This window comes from Thunnus maccoyii, chromosome 10, assembly GCF_910596095.1.
Source record: "Thunnus maccoyii chromosome 10, fThuMac1.1, whole genome shotgun sequence".
NCBI lineage: Eukaryota > Metazoa > Chordata > Actinopteri > Scombriformes > Scombridae > Thunnus > Thunnus maccoyii.
This window is the reverse complement of record NC_056542.1, coordinates 18,570,813-18,583,536: the sequence shown is the minus strand read 5'-3', so window position 1 is coordinate 18,583,536 and position 12,724 is coordinate 18,570,813.

Genomic DNA, 12,724 nt, shown 5'->3' with positions numbered 1-12,724 from the left:
TAAAATAAATTCTCTTTCAAGTCAAACATCCCAAGATATGAGTGGAAAGTATTGTTCTTGCAACTGCATTTGTAACATTTTTGTTTACTCAGACATGCTCAAATGTAGCTTAACCATGTCATGTGATATGCTACTTCAGTACACTTTGCCAGCAAATATTACCACCACAGAAAATTGCAGATGAACATTGCATATCCAGGAATTCATATTATAGACACTACCACTGACGATTCCTGTAACAAACTGGCCACAATTTTGCACATTGCCCATACACAGTCCAGCCATTTACTAGGTTTTGACCTAGTCATTAGTAAAAATGTTCCCTCTTTGTGTCTCAATGGAAAGTGTTTTCGTGTTCAGCTGCAGTGGAAGGATTGTACCAAAAAGAGGGAATTTGGCACTAAAAAAACTGAATTTGAAAGATAATGACTTTATTTGATTAATTTGGACAGTTAAAACCTCATTTTAGCTTCAAACAAACTTCAATACATGTTTGCACGGTAGGAGAACTGTAGATTTTGTCCCCCATCGCTTGCATTGAAAGTGCATAATGAAGGGATCTCTTAATGGACAGTATGAACAGGAAGAATGATTACAGCAAGAAAAACATGTGTCAGTGTTCATTTAGACACATGACTGTTGTTTTAGGTGAGACTTGAAACATTTTGAACCTATCCTTTAAAGTAAAATTTCATTTTGGTAGATCATTTTCTGCTTTTGAAAATGCTAACCTAATTAAAACCTACACTTATAGTAGTTAGCAACTGTCATCCTGGGTATCAATAATCTCAACTATTGTGTTAATTTTTTTTATTGCTTTACCTTGTAAAAGTAGGCTAATTAATTAATTATTAATGCATTATATTGCATCTAATGTTTTCTCTCTCTATCTGATTTTTCATGTATCCAAGTAGATTTTTAATACTTCAGCTGTTCATCACCATTATAGATCATATTATGGTTGTATCAGTGGGAGTTTCAAGTTTTCTGTAGCTGTAAGCAGGTGAGTGGTGTGTCAGGAAACCAATGTGAACACTGTTGCTGACTAACAACCTCAAGTGTTGCAATAGATTAACTTATGTTTAGATTTGTGTGCTGAAAATGAGAATGCTCTACCAAAGTGAAACAAGGTTTTTAAGTTTCTTGATGCCAACAAACTATAGATATTCTACTACACATGTCATAAACCATTGTTGCCTTAATTATTAGTGTATTTGATATTTTTATACTGTGATATGATATTTTAGGTGTGTACAAAGTAGATAATTTCATGATGTATACAGTTTTAATCATTGCATATTCACTGGTGTGTCATATGATCATGTTTTTATTTGCCAAATGGAAACTTCAGTGTTTAGAGTGGTGCCATGTACAGCGCTCAGTGTCTTCTTTCACTGAAATTTTATGATTGATATCTTTGAGTGGAGATGTGTTGCATGAGATATGAATAAATATTAGCTGCAGTAAACTATCTGACCTGTTTACCTTTTAGTAAAATGGCAAATAACTAAGAGCTGATTCAAGAGCAGCCAATGACAGAAACAGCTATCTGTAATTCAAAGTGTATTTCATACTTAATGTCCTCTGTTACATTAATATCATCAGTTTGTGTTTCGAAGTTTTTCCATTTTGGTAGAATTAAATCAGACCATTGAAACAAGCTACTTTTCCCAGAGGTGTTTTCCCATTGATTTTCTCTGACTGTTTGCTTTTCCCTACTCTGTTTATTTAAGCCAGTTTCAGCTGAGAGCATTGTGTGCTGGTTCCCTATCAAACAGAGAGCGCAGACTGCTGAGCTGACTTTGCTTTGGCTGACTGAATGCACCCTGGGAAAAGTAAATCAAGTCAGGAAAACGGTTATCAGGCAACAGAGTGAGCTGATTCAATCTCGAACCTGAGTGTGATTGTGTAAAGTCATATTTAAGAGCCCAACACTTTTCTGAGGGCCGATAATAAACGGTGTAGGTTTTTCTTTTTGCATGAAAGACATTAGAAGGAATGTCAAGGTCAAAATGCGATAATGAACATTGTGGTTGTAAATATGGTGACTAAGTATCCTTTCAGAAGCCAGATATCTGTAGTATAGTGAGAAGATAAAGTTATTTGCACATAACTTCAGAGTTGTTATATTTTTTCTCACTGAAATAACTAATTTTGTGTAAACATCCATGAGACAGAGTGGTCACATCCTTCATTCTTTTATTACTCATTAATATCTCTTTCACCTCCCAGTCAGCCAGAATAATGTAATTTCTTTGGCAGTAAGTAAAGAAAAATCAGAGAATAGTAGATTATAATTTGGTGCAATGCACAGTACTTAGTGGAAAACAAACAACAATTTTCAGATTACAGCAAAAACTTTTAAGATTAATTTGATTTTCTCATTTCTCCTGAAATGTAAAGGAAGTCCAGCTGCTGAACTAGGAACAAATTGCAGTAATATATCTTGAGTCTTAAGCCTTTAATAGAGCAGAGATCCAGCACATCAGAGAGCCAGAGTACTGAACTCCCTCTGACATGAAGTGAATTGCTCTGTGCTCACTCCATCCTTCATGACAAACAGGACAAAGGTGAGGGTTAAAAATGGGTAACATTAGCTCAGAGGAAGTATTCTCTGTTTAACGTTAGTCACTGTCTACCTGATGCTCTGACTCAGATTTATGACTCATCATTGACAAACATACATTTACATAGATGAGCAATGAGTTGGAGAACCAAACATTACTGATTAAATACTGAACATTGTCACTGTAGCTTCCAAAATGCAGGATTACGGTACGACCACAGTGTCATGTACTTCGTTTTGGGATGAAAACTCAAAAGTTACTAAATAATAAAGATTCATTATAAAATTATGTGTATCTATATGCACATATACTGTACAGTATGTACGAATTAGCAATTTATTTCCTTTACAGAGTGCACTGTTAGACTCACAAAATGTACAAATAAACTTCCTCTGTGTGTATATTACTGTATATATTAATAAAAACTATATGTAAACTTTGCTTTTGCTGTAACAGGAAAAGGGCTGAAGCAGAAGGATTACAGTGAAATGAGAGAAACAAATGAGTCTGACTGAGGCACCCCATTTAAAAACAGACACTGCCTTATTAGGTCCCCCTTTTTTCAGATGCAGCGAGGCGTTAAACTGTGTGACTAATGAAATGTGACCACTTTTGTTTTGGGAGCCTTTTATAGCGGCAGTGTATGAGCGCAGATAGCAGTTTATCATTATGAATATTGCTGCCTGTCAGAGGCTCTACATTTTTGTAAGCTAGAAAATATTCCACCTCCTGCCACTTATGTTGTCTATAGATCATCATTTTAAGCCATACTGTGAATATCTGTGCTGTGTGATGACATTATATATTTTACACTGATCTCATAGGGGTGTTTTGCTTTTTATGCTTGTGCGGCCTTGTGGCAAAGTGGGTGAGACCAAACCATTTGTCCCTGTTACACTTTGATATATTTCTTGCCATACTTGTCATTTGTTTGTTTAGCCAGTAGAACATCTCTTTCTGTAGCACTGCACTCACAAACTATCCCAGATTTGTTTGTGTTTTACTTTTTTTAAGGGCCTGAGCCGCAAAGGGGCGAAGACCCTATTGTGTTTTGTGTGTTTGTTTCTTTCTTCTTCCTCCTCTTCTTCTTTCTTTATTATTACGCCACTTCAACCCTTAATTTAAAAAATATCCCCCAAAGTGCCAAAATGTGCTCTATAGTGCCACCTATGTATCTAAAATGGCTGCCACGTCCCATAGGAATGTCGTAGAGAGATCGAACCAAAACTCAATTATTCGTCTCATCAAGACCTATAAATCATATGCTGACACCCCTGACCTAAATCCAACAGGAAGTCCACAATATGCCCATCAAAGTACGACTTTGTGCCAATTTTGGACCCCCAAGAAACGCTATCCCCTCTTTGGGTGTTAATGGTATCAGCTTCAAACTTGAATACATGACTTATGACACTGTGCTGAACAAAAGCTGTTAAAAACTTTGTAATAACTGGAACGGTTTACATATTATAAGCCCTGAAAGTTGTAGTGCCACATCACACCTTACAATGTAAACCAATGGGGACGCAATCTCTAGGCATGGACTTTGTGTCAAACAAATGGTTCTGATGTCTAAAATATAAGTCTGACCACTTTGAAACCTGTATCAATGGATTCGCGACGAAATTTCGGGGGGTTGAATGGAGGCTCATTGAGTGAGAGTGATAGTTTACTGATAAAGTGTTGCAGAAAAATAAAATCAAAACTAAAATTTGTAGCTCTGTACTGCAGTTTTTCCTTTGTTAGGGCCCAAGCACCTAGCGGTTCGCTCACACTCTCCATTCAAATATATGAGTATTTTTCTGCGTCCAGCTGCAGTTACTTATTGTCTCTTCACACCTGACAGTACACATTTCAATCAAACTTTGACCAGGTCATGTGGGTTAAAAGTCTTTACTTTTCTAAAAATAGACTTGATGAAAATTAGGAAATTAATTTGTTTTACACACAAACTCATCAAGAGTTTTCAATTTACTAATTGAAATTGAAGTGAATGGGCCCAAAACTTGCATGATTTTGATGACACAGGTGTGAGCAAGACAGACATGTCTCACCCTGCAGAAAATACTCATCCTCACACTGTTGAGATTTGATGTTTCGCCATGATAGAGGAAGTTGCTATAACTTTATTGTAAATACTCCAGTCTGCACCAAACTTTACATGTTTGATAAGACTCCCGGCCTGAACACGTGTACATGACAATATTTTATCAGTGATGCAAACTAGCTGAATAGCGACCCCTATGAAATTTCAGCAAAGCAGCCCCAGCAGCAGGCAAAATAGTGGGCAAAGGAAGTGATGTTTATCTCTGTCTTGCACTGTCTGAAAACAGCCCGGGTCAGAAGACATCTACATGCCCATGACAGAAGCCGTTCGACTGTGCCGTGGCCCGACGTGCGCAAGGACGCGAAGGCCCGTTCAACGCTGCTTGCAGCTTTAATTGTTTGTCTGTTTTCTTTGTTATATTTACATCTGCATTTCTGGTTTAATCAAGACAGACAAATATTTAAGTTTACTTATTGTTTAGTGATTTAAGTTCTGAGTTTATTGAGTTATATATTAGCTTGCTTTGTTACTTTCCATACCCACCATGCTTTCAGAAGACAGAAGGAGGCACCAAACCTCTTCCTGCTTTTAAGCTCTTGCTGACATCACCAGTGGACCAAGTATGGGAGGATTTATTTTATTAAGTCAAATGTTTGGTTTAACATTTTTGTGATTTTAACTTTTTTTTTTCTTATGGTAAAGAGTCTTCTGATAAAATGTGCAATGTAATGTAAATGTTAACTGATAAAAGTGACACTGTCACATACCAGTTGTTGGTGTAAGGGAAGGGATACCTGGTTCTGCCTATAGATAGATTGGAGGACCTATTTAAAGGGAAAAAGTTGATGGTTTGAGGAGAGCAGAAAAGAAAGGATGTCTATGTAGCTGTGTGCATGTGATCATGCCTAAGTTTGTGTTTTCCTGAGTTGAGCCAGTTACGATAAGTTTGATTTTCTTTTTGAGACACTTGTTTTGGTTACACTGGTCAGAATAAATCACCTTTTTAGTCACTGAACAAGTCTGAGTCTGCATCCTATCACCTAACCAACTGATAATCTTCCTCACAGGCCTCATTACTCTGTGTATCTTTTTTGATTGTATCCTTTTAGATTGTTATTTAGGTATTTATAGTTATTTATTGATATATTTTTACTGTTCCACATAGTAGTTTATAGCCTTTCATTGTTTTTAGCTTTGTGATTTAAGTTATTTTTTTCCTATCAACTGTGTGTGCATCTGATCTGGGTGGTGAGCTGCTGCATACAATTGCTCTTACAGGAATAAATAAAGTTGTATTGTATTGATTGGAGATTCAAGATACAAGAAATTTTATTGTCTGTAACATAATCACAGAAATACCTCTTTGACACAGCTCAATCAAAGACAAAGGTAGGATCAAATTGAAGTGAACTTGTTTTAGTGTGAGCATTTAATTAAAATATGCAGGATAAATGTTGAATGCTGCTCTTTCTTCATCTGCTTCACCTGTCAATTACCCTTTACTGAAGAGCAGGGGATATACTGTATTCAACCACAAAATGAGCAAAATGAAAAACTCAAAATTGTCCAGCTTTCTCAGATCTGATTTTATCTGGATACTCTTACAAGTGTAATTTTTATATTGTCTTGCTTGACAGAAACACACCATCTGCACAGTATTTTCTGCACAGAAAATCTGAAAACTCAAAGGCTTTGAGAAGGAAGTAGTCATGTCGCACATGCATTTTAAATGCAAAATTAGGCATCCAAATTCAAAGGATAGTTTGCAAATGTTGCATTACATAGCTTTTGGCATCATTATTATAAAGTATTTCTGATCTGCATAAAACTATTGTCAGCTACAAAAAACATCACATTTGTACTGTAAAACTATTCTAACAGGTGTTGTGATGTTGCTGGTATAAAGTACTTTTACACATTAGGGTTGTGTTTTTATTTTATTATTGTTTTACAATTGCGGACATTGTTTTGAAAGATTCAGTTGCACATGAGGAGAGGATTATTTTGCTTTCATGGAGTTTACTGGTCTTTATCCTGTCTGTGGACCAGGAAATATACACCAGAAAAATGAACCTTATACCACAACAGAAACACCACAACACCTTTTCCCCACCTTTCCTCACAAAGTGGATTTCAGTTATAAGAAGGCCTGACTGTGGCGTCTCTCATTGCAGCTCTTGACAGATTGAAACTATGCGATCAAACCATAAACATCAGTCATCTCAGAGTATGTGTTTATGTCCACAGTTTCTCCAGATTCACTCAAAGCTCCATGCCAACATGAGCCACTGCTGCTCCTCATAACACATTGACACATTAGTCCTTGTCACTGATGCTGCATCAACACTGAGCTCTGCCTCTTGGTTAGTGAATATTTTACTGTATTAAGGGAAAATACATGTTGAAGTGCCCTCTGTCTCTTGTGGATTCTTTGTGGAATAAAATGCGACACTGAAAATATTCTCAGACCTGTATGCTCTCACTGTAAGAGCGTCCCTTGACTCCAGCATTAAAATTCCAATAACTGAAGTAGGCACTCATCCAACATGCTGCGGTTTGTTCTGCTCCTTACAGAGATAGGCCATGTTTGTTCAACATATTTCATGTATATTATCCGGCTGCTCCTTCCACAGAAATTGCTCACTGCAGATTTCATTTCAAAAGTGCACAGAACTTTCTGTAAGGTGAACTATATTTGTCCTCGTCTTCATCAGGACGATGGACAAGGTGAGACCTCACAAACAAAGCTCAGCCGCTCAGTCTGCTGTGGTGATCCAGGTGGGATTAAGGAGAGGTTGGCAGGATTTTATTTTCTTTACAAGGGAAAAAAAATGCTGAAATTGCTGTTTCATTTGGCTCCCATCCTGCCAAAGAAAACTGTCCATTACTGCATTGTTTTTCACAGAAATTTGGATGATGTTGACCATCCTTCATATTACAGTGATGCATATGCTTCCCGTCCTCCTAAAAATGGCTTGCAGTGATGTTTTCCCAGTAACACAACTGACATGAACTGATTAAATGATTTATGTGCTACACATAGCTGCTCTGTTCTGGTAAGCTTTTTCAAATCTTATCGTTAAGATAGTCACACTTTAATAACACAATATTAGAATTTTTAATGCATGAGTCTGTGTTCTCAGTTTGGCTGAATTCATGGTTCTTTGATCTGTACACACTGCTATTTTAGTAAATATCAGCACTAATCCTTACTATACAAAACCTTACAAGGTGAATCTGTAATATTATACAAAGTATATTTAATTGCAGACCATAAAGCATCACAGACATTATGACACCTTCAATCCAGTGGGTGGCGCCATTGCATTGGTGTTGAGTGCTTGCCCATAGTTGCCAATTATGTTAACGCTGGTGTGTTTTTGCCAAAGAGCACCTACTCAGTGAATAAATAACAACATAAAAGTGGTTTCTTTTGATGTATTTTACATAAGTAAATGATTGAATAGAACATAAATACAAACAGTGATTTTCTTGAACTTCTGAGCATCACATGTTATAAATACTGGTGAAGAAAATTAAGTTAATTACCCCATTGTTAGATTTTTCAGGAGCATTTTGGTATATACTTAGAGTATAGTTGTCTCTTTTAAAATTAGAGGAGTAAATGAAGATAACTGTGATGTTTTGGATGTTTTTATTTTTAGTATTTTTTCCTAATAAAACAATTTAAACATGCTAATATAAGTCTGATACATAAACATAATGCCCTAGGTCAGCATGCTTGGAGTCCAAACAGTTTGACTCTGATTTCTGAAGCCAACAGCCATGAGAGCCATCCACAAATCATTGTTATGAACAGAAGCATTCCTCTGTCCTCTAGGGTATATAAGGCTTCATTTGGTTTGCCTCCATGATATATGTTGAGGGCAAAAAGTCATTTAGCTTTCAATTTATTAGCTTGGTGATTTATGCATGCTGCAAAGGTAGTGGTGGTGACTCCTACCACCCTCCACCCTCCAACCCTCCACCGTCCCCCTCCCTTTCAGATTGCACCCTAATAATTTCGTAATAGATGATGTGAAAGCAGAGAAGGTTAAGCAATTAGAAAAGTCACGTGGAAAAAAAGAACATGGGTTTACAGTTTCTACGGCTGCACTTCATTTATCACTGGTGTTTTAGTCACTCAGTAAAGGATTAAATGCTGAAAGCACGGCAACCTGCAATAAGGTTGGATTCCATATATGTTAAGAAAAGTAAACCACAAGAGCACACCTACAGCAAAATACTTGCTGAAAGTCAGATATTTCTTTACTCGATTTAGGTCCAACAGCTACAATAAATCAAATGCCTTCCTCCACTGAAGCAGGTTTTTTAATCAATTGCATTTACAGCATATGCTAATGCATGGTGTAGATAAAAATAAAGTATGTTTTACATCATCATCAATAAAATCTGACGATAAAATTGTTGGAAGTCTGGATGTTACTTCTCTCCCCGTCTGCAAATTCACATGACAAAAAATACAGATATTGTTGTAGTAGTTTTGTAAACCAGTAATGGTTTGTATTTTTCCAGTTTTAGCAGAAAGTGTTCATGGTGTATGTTACAACAAGGTGTTGATTGTTGCCCAGAGTTCAATACCTTTCTTCTGACTAACAGCCTGCTTGGAGCCTCTTCTCATGACCACCGCTGGGAAGGAGGAAGCTCTGTTACCAAATGACTCACAGGGAAAAAAAAACAACCTGAAATGTTTGGCAGTGCTTGGACCGCCTTTGTGAGTAATCACCATCCACATCCTTGACACCTCACTTTGCTCTCACTGTCACTTTTTCCATTGACGAACTTTAGAGAAACTGAGTTTCGTCATGGCGGAGCACTGTGATAAAAATTAAGCAAGATTGGAGCACACAAATAACTTTTTGATAAACATCCGCATCTGCACCTCAGACCACAACAAAGCCCCTGATTTACTGAGGTTACTTTGCTGTCAGAGGAATGATGACAAAATCTTTCTCCAATTGCCTGCTGTTAGTAGATGTTTATTTTCGTTGATGTGATCATATCCTATGTTGGCGTAAAAGGTTTTGTCAGGTGTACCACGATGGTGTGTGGGAGTTGCAGAGAACCTGTCTGCTGACAGATCTGATGTACCAGCCGTGACAGTCAATAATCTAAAAACCAGGAGGAGGAGGGCTGGGAATGAGACATGGGAATGTTGAGGATTGCAACATTTTGATAATGAGCACTTCACTATTGGGCATCTAGTAACCACTTTCATTCTTGAGAGGTGTTTGCACAGTTCTTACATCATAAGCTGTCATAAAAAACTGCATTCATGTCTGACTCTCAAGCCTTTTTACTGTAGGTCTTCTGGATAAAATATGAATCTGAATGCCTTTAGAGTACCAAACATAAGGGAAACATTTAGTATAATACTCTAATAATAGTTTGCACCACAACCACTGCAGCTTTATTCTTAAAATACAGACACATTCCTGTTAACTGCCATTACTTTAAGAGTGGCCAGCAGATGGTGAGAACAGCCGTAAGCTGCAGGTGTCCACACTTCACAACAGCAACTAATGTCTTTGACAGACATTCACCTTCACCTTCACTCTGTCATGACTGCTCTGAGAGAGAGAGAGAGCTTATTAAATATTGATGAAAAATCCTATTTGTGAAAATTGAAGCGAAAAATGAACTCTAACCATATACTTGTTCTTGTTTATGCTTATGTTCTTCCAACTTGAAAGGTGATAATCAAGCTGAATGACTTCACATGTTGAGGAGATCCCCAACTGGGTCACCATGGTCACACGACTTCCTCAATGATGAGTAAAAGTAAACAATAGGCCTACCCCGAGAGCACTAGCGCAAAAATCTACAGTCAGCTGAGTTCGAGGAGGGGAGATAAATCCGTCAAAGAAAGACTTCTTGGCTAATTTCTGTCGACCAAGAGGGAGAACAAGCGGGGCTGAAGGGTTCCCATTCCAAAAACAACATAGCTGGAGAGGTAGCCTATTGTGTCCTGACAGATTGGTCTGACTGAGGAGGAGGAGGTCGCCTCTAACTGACACACAGGGAGGAGCAAAGGTGAGCAGAAATCTGGGGGAGATGGGAACACAGCTGCAGTTCAGAGGAGAGTTAGTGTCGTTACTACCTCACATAATTTAAAATTGACTGCCTGCAAAGGTTGTTTGAGTGTCTTTGAATTTATTGTGGGACATGTTTGTTGGGTTAAAAGCTACCTGAACAAAGTTTGATAGGAGTAAAGTGGAATGGCAAAGTTATGAAATGTCTTAATATATATCTGTCTATAAGCTAATATAAGCAGCTGGCATGATCCTCCACGCTGCTCCTGTGTTGTTTTTGGCGATGGATCGGAGACCCTCCTCTGTCCTGATCTCTCCCAAGGTCCTCGCACCCCGCCCCCACACCTCTGCCCATCATCCCTCTGTACGCTATTCATCCTCGTGTGCAGCTGGAGCACTCTGTTTGACCTCCTCCCTCCTCACAGAGTCCTTATTAACAGGGACTGTGGTGGGACTCCTCACTGCACTTGTGGTTAGAAAGAAGAACCACACCGGGCCACTGACATTATGCTCATCACTCACATAAGTCTATGTGACATGGCATGTTACACTGCTCTCCAACCTCCAACCCTCCCCCCGGGTTATTTTGCTGAGCTTTAAACCACAGATAAAGATCAAGACACTGCTGTCATATTCCTAAAAGTTTGTTCTTCTTTTATTATTTCATGGTGTGAGCATGACATTCAAACCAAATGGTGGTCTTCACCAAGTCATCCTGTCAGTTGTGCTCTATATATGAAACAATAAATAAAAGAAGGACTAGCTCTTCGGAACATGACAGCAGTGTATGAGAATAATTTATTGTTTCCTGTGTTTGTGATTGATACCCAGCATGCACCTGCAAAACACTTATGGATGTGAGTGCACTCTTTGGAAAATTCTTTGCCCAAAGATACCATCATTTACTGTTAGTAGCAACATGAGTTGCCTGTGTTGCTGTGTGAAGAGTTTGTTTGTCATGATGTTTATACTATTATTAACAGGTATTCTTGAACCTTGAAATCCTTGAAATATTCGATTAAAGGACACATTTATCTACTATACAAAGATAAAATACAGCACGCTGGGTTTGAAATAAGACAACAACTCTGAGGCCAAAGTGCTGATTTTCAGCTTTAAAGAATAGGTTCACAATCATTGAAGTCCATCTTAGAACAATAGTCAGGTGCCCAAATAAACATTGAAAGAGGTTTCACTCAATGTAAACATTCCTCCTGTTCATACTGAATAATTAGAAGATCCCGTCTTATGTGCTCTCAGTGTAAATGATGGGGGACAAAATCCAAAGCCCTCATTCTGTGCAAAAAAGTATTTAAAAGTTTATTTGAAGCTTCAGTCCTCCAAATTAGTCAAATCTAGTGGATATCTCTCAAAGTTACTGTCTTTTTATTACCAAATTCCTTCTTTTTCTTACGATCATTCCTCTGCAGCTGAACAGGAAAACACTGTCCAGGGAAACACAATGAGGGATTTTTCTCTGTTTTGTTACTGTACATCCACATTAGTTGAACTATGAAGGATCTGTAACCCTTTTTACATCTTTGGGCAATTTTCATTGGGACTATTTCATCAGCAAAAAAATTCCATTCCAATAAAATCTGTTGACAGCAAAGTATGTGGGTTGTCAAGAGTAACTGGGAGATTGTTTTTGGAAAGACGCTGCTGTTGAGTTTCATGAATGTTATTTATCAGTGTTATGAGCAACACAAACAATATTCCATCTTATTGAGAGTGTTGGTAGAGATCACCTTCATGGAGCATGTTGCAGGATTGTTTTCTTAACTGCGTCAGTTTTAGTTTGTCTCTCACACATTTCCTTATAAGCTATACATAAACACAGTATTCTCTAACCTCAATAGCACCTGTCCGGCCAAAATATGATAAAGCTACTGTAACTCTCTGAACAGACATTTTCATTGCAGGGGTCACTGCACTGGTCTCCATGCAGCAGCAGCCTGGGTGAACGTGTGTGTGGTCTGCTGGATGGTAGAGTGCTTTATAGGCAGCAGAAGTGCATGGCTGAGTGGTCTTGAGGTTTAAGTTTTAGCAGCAGCAAG